The 5251-nt window shown below is 45.7% G+C and overlaps 1 protein-coding gene across 1 annotated transcript in view; it reads right to left on the minus strand.

The window, feature by feature from the left end:
- The window catches only part of Tmem132c (transmembrane protein 132C), a 197912-nt gene that overhangs the window by 113422 nt on the left and 79239 nt on the right, over positions 1-5251 (minus strand). The window lies entirely within an intron of this gene.

The raw sequence follows: 5251 nt of genomic DNA on the forward strand, positions 1-5251 counted from the left end.
TCTCTCTCTCTCTCTCTCTCTCTCTCTCTCTCTCTCTGTATGTTTGCTGGAGGATAGAACCCAGTCTTGCATATGCTGGAAAACACTTTATTCCTATTCTACAGCTCAGCACTAAACGAAATTTTAGCACCTAGAAATCTCATGGAGTGTATATCTCGTATCTCTGGGTCTAAGCTAGCCATCCTAGTGCCTGTGATATCTTCATCCCAGCCAGGGGATGAGCAAGAGATTCACACACATATATCCTTAAACGATATGATCTAAAACCAAGCATACATCGTTTTTACTCCTATCTGCTAAAAGGGAAATACAGGCTTACAGATGTTACCTTTTGTTGTTGTGATAAAACATCCCGACTGGAAGCAGCTTATATGGAGGAAAGAGTTTATTATGAGCTTACGGTTCCAGAGAGATTAGGGCCCATCTTGGTGGGAAGGCATGGAGACAGGGCAGGTTTCCTGGCAGGAACAAGAAGCTGGGAGCTCATATCCTAAGTGCGCGTGCAAAGCGGAGAAAGTGAACTGGAGACAGAGAGAGCCTATGATGCTCAAAGAATACCTCACCCTTAGAGACACACTTACTTTCTTCAGCAAGGCTGTGCCACTTAAACCTCCCCATCAACTAAGACTAAGTATTCACATACCTGACCCTCTGGTGAGCATTTCTCATTCAGATGTCACAGGTGTATTCTGGGTAGACTGTACGGTGAAAGGAAGAAAGAGGAAGAGGTGGGTGGGTCATGTACTGTATCTGGTACAAGACCCAACAATGTCCAAGAGTGCCATGAAGAATATTGAGGGTTCTGAGAGTCTGAAAGAGAGTGGGGTGCCTGGAAGGACCCTTCTCCATGACATACTGAAGGCTACTTTAGAGAGAGAGAGTAAATTGGTAAGTGTCTTTCTTTGAGGGTCTAGACCAATGGCTCTCAACTTCCCTAATGCTTCAGCCCCTTAAATCCAGTTTCTCACGGTGTGGTGACCCTCAACTGTAAAGTTATTTCATTGCTACTTTACGACAGTCATTTTGCCACTGCTATGAAATGTGTTTGTAAATATTTGATAAGCAGAATATCTGATATGTGCCCCCCCCCCAAGGGGTCACAAGCCACAGGTCATGATAGAATTTAGTGACACATGATGACATGGTCCCCAGGGACTGGCTGAAAGATCAAGTCTGAGGCAGCAGGCTATGAATGCGTGAGCTTCATTGAAGGACTTGCTTCGTGATGCCAGAAGCAGGGAGCTGGAAACAGAGCATTTGAGAGAAAACTTCACTCAAGGTAGAGCCGTGCTTGGGAGTATTGAAGATGAGAAGCAGGAATCTTGTGGAACAGATAGGCCTAGAGGTCTTGCTCCCAGGTCTCGCTCCCAGGTGTACTCGTTGAGTTTAGGTGTTATTTACGCCATGGGTAGACAGGTTCACAGGAGAGCCTGAAGCCACCTCTAGCCCGTGGGAAAGAACCCTGAACATGTCTGCTATAACCAAGCATTCTGTTTCCTTTCTGTTGTTGGCTTCAGAATGTGTGTGTGTGTGTGTGTGTGTGTGTGTGTGTGTGTGTGTATGCACGCATGACAGTTTGGCTGATGGTCAGGGAGGCTTTGTCTATGAGACTGTAATACTTTGGGAATAGGCTCTTTGACCTAAGTGAATACAAGGAAGGACTCGATTTTTCTTCTGGCAGTGGCATATACTTTGTGGAGACTTGATACAAGGGGTCATAGCAGCCACCTTGCAAGTTTGAGGGGATAGGTACGCTGAAAAAGGCTCTTGTTGTCGTGGGAGTTAGGGAGGGAGGTAACTCAGTGTGTAAGTGGGAGGACCCGAATTTGATCTCTAGAACCTTTATACAAAATTGAGCATATTGGTACACCATCGTAATCTTAGTGCTGGGGGGGCAGAGTCAGGGGGATCCCTGAGAGTCACTGGTCAGTCCTCTAGCTGATTTGGGTGAATCTCAGGTTCCATTGCGAAACCCTGTCTCAAAAATTTAAAAAGTAGAAAGAGTCTGAGGAATAACATCTTAGCTTGACCTATGGCTGCCACATGCACATACATACATGTGCACCTGCTCACATAAATATGTATATACATGCACATGGATGCATGCCAACACACAGATGGTTACTATAGTTAGCCTGGATGAGGGAGGATGAGACGAGTAAATTTCTTGAAGGTGTTTGGAAGCCCCATGTACCTTATATCTGCTTCAAGACAATAAACTTTCAAAGCACTCTTGCCTTTACTCCAGTGATTGGCCAAGGCAGACATCACTAATCGATCCTGAAGACGCAAATTAGACCTGCCAAACATTCATAGCATGGTGCTCCAGTGAGCTGGTGTCCAGTTGTCCAATGTGTAGATATCCAGAGGATGTTTAGACACATACAGTAACCAGTACACTAGTATTTTAAGGTCTTGCTATATTGTTAATTTCTCTGCCTCACCAAGAAAAACAAAACAAAACAAAACAAAACAAAACAAACACTGGTCACACAAGACCTGAGGGTAAAGATAATGGACAGCCCCTTTCCATTGCAGTCTACAGGGTTCACGGTGTCTGTTTTTTGGACAATACTAAAAGAGGGATGGTGGTCTCCACATGACAGATTAAAGAAAGTGATGTCCCACTGGCGAGAAGATGTAAATAAAGATTTAAGACTCAAGACACTGAGGTCACATCAGACCTGACTGTGTCCATCAGGTTGGGGATGGCAAAGTCCTTGGTCTGCCACTCAAATCCTCGATCAGACCTAGACATCAGTGTCAGAATGAACAGCTGAATAAATAGGCAGGAAATGATGAATCCAATGGAGAAGGAGGAGGAGGGTAAGGGAGGATGGAAAGGGGAGGGAAGGGAAGAAAAGGCAAAGTGCACCCAGGAGGTGCGCTCCTGACCTTTGAGTAGGTGGAGGCAGACCTGAAGAAACGGTGAAGCTGATGGGTAATAAGAAGCCCAGATGTTGCAGATGTTGCAGAGTCTGAGCTGAGGGATGCTCAGATTGTCTAGCCAGTAGGGGCAGCCACAGGCTGTGATGAAGCTAAAAGGCCCCTCCCTCAAATCGCTTCTCAGGCTAAAGACACAGAAAGACCTTGGGGATAGGTGTTCAGTTCCCACCAATGCTGAAGCTGAGACAATGTGTGTATGTGCGCACGTGTGTGTGTGTGCGTGTGCGTGTGTGTGTGTATCTTGTGTTCTGCTATCCTGGAGTAACTTTATGCAGAAATCCTTTCTTTCCTCTCTGAGAAGTTCCAAGGCTGGACCATAAAGTACTATCATTATTCCAGATTGGAAGCCGAGGCCCGAGTAGTAGGAAGCAGAGCTGGTCTAACCAGGGAACCTTTCTCTGGGACACTGTGCTTCTGGGAGAGTCAGGTTTTCCAAAGTTAGAGAAAGCCCTGAGCATTCTGCATCTAATCTCTGCCCCAAACACTGTGTACTTCATTTTTTTTACGAGCAGTATGTAAACTATAGATTAACAAATTATACCCGTATTCTGCTCACAATACCTCAAGCTCTTTCTCATGTCTATAAACATACACATGTCCCAGCCACAGAGGAGGCAGCATAATTACTGGCTCACGGATGGAGAGGCAGAGAAGGCAAAACAGCTCAGCCCACCAAGGGGTTTGCCCAGCTAGAAAGTGTGTAGCATGATATTCTTGCTAGTGTTTTCTGTTTCAGGTTTCTGCCATCATAAGGTTTCTGCACACACATGCACACACACACACACAAACACACACACACACACACACAAATAGCTACTTCAATGCTGTAAGGGAAGGAATTTAGTTTGAAGCTGAAGATAAAAGAGAATATTTTCACAGCACTTCAAAATTTCACAAAAGGATACTTTATACAATTTTACAGAACTAGGATATAATAATTGACTTACATCTTAGTATTGATTTATGTGCCTATGAGCTCATACACACATGTGTGTGCACACACACATACCGTGGTGCATATGTGGAGGTCAGAGGACATCTTTCAGGACTGGGTTCTTTTCCTTCTGTCATGTAGGTTCCAAGGATTCAACTTAGGTCCTCAAATTTCATGTTAAATGCCTTCACCCACTGAGCCATCTAGTAACCCCAATAATTGCTTTTTAAATCAGAGAAGAGAGGAGCTGGGGTCTCAGTGATACACACACGCATGCATACATGGTTAGGGTCTTCTCAATGAGTTGTCATCCCTTCCGACTGCAGCCTCTCTTCCAGAGCCTAAGCCCTGGGCACTGATGCGGGGGCAAGAAGAGCCACAGGCCACCTGCCTCTCAGATGCTACCAGGATCTACCTTTTCTGTTCAAAGCAACATAGTTAATTGCAAAACAACCCCAGACGAGGAAGGGTCCCAGAATGCAGCCAGACACACCCTCTCATCTCATTAATTGTCAGCCTGGTACTTCATTTTCTGCACAAATAAATCACTGGCCCAGAAAACATGAGCCTGATCCACGGGGACCCAGAAAGGGCAGGGCGGCCTCGGAGCCTCAGGACACGTTTGTTTCTTCCGTGTAAAGATGTCTACTTTAATAAAGGGAGATGGCCAGGGCTTAACTGTGCTTTCCCCGGAGGGTGAGACGTCTGGTACCTGAATTTCAATGGTTCTCACTGCAACACCGTTCCATCCCCAGGCTTGGGGCTCTGGAGACTAGCCTGTCTTTGAAGCTAAGCCCACCTGGTAACCAAGGCAGCCCGTGCTCTGTCTGTCTGGGGCATCTCTTCAATAGCCTGACACCCGGCTTTGCATAAATATTTCAGTCCGAAAAAACACAGCTCTACTGGGCTCAATCAAACTCTGAGGTCAAAAAATCTCGTTTCCATAGATTGTCCTGTCACTGAGCAGAGTGTGAGGAGTTCCCTCACGGTATTTATTTGTTTATAGAGAGGGTCTCATATCACCCAGGCTTGCCTTGAACTCCTGATCCTCTATCTTCCAAGTCCATGAATTATAGGCGTACACCACCACACAGTTCATGCAGTGCTGGGGATCGAACTCAGGCCTCTGTGCACGTTAGACAAGCGCTCTACCAACGGAGCCATATTCTCAGCCCTGCTCATGGTAAAGAAAAGCATGTTTGCCACCAAACCTACTGCCTTGATTTCTTTTGCTATTCTATTATAAAATTGTGTATTGCATGCATGCACACACACACAGACACAGACACAGAGGCATGCATACACACACATACAGAGAGAGAGAAAAGAGAGAGAGAGAGAGAGAGAGAGAGAGAGAGAGAGAGAGAGAGA

Source organism: Grammomys surdaster, unplaced genomic scaffold (genome assembly GCF_004785775.1).
Source record: "Grammomys surdaster isolate TR1022 unplaced genomic scaffold, NIH_TR_1.0 166, whole genome shotgun sequence".
Lineage (NCBI taxonomy): Eukaryota > Metazoa > Chordata > Mammalia > Rodentia > Muridae > Grammomys > Grammomys surdaster.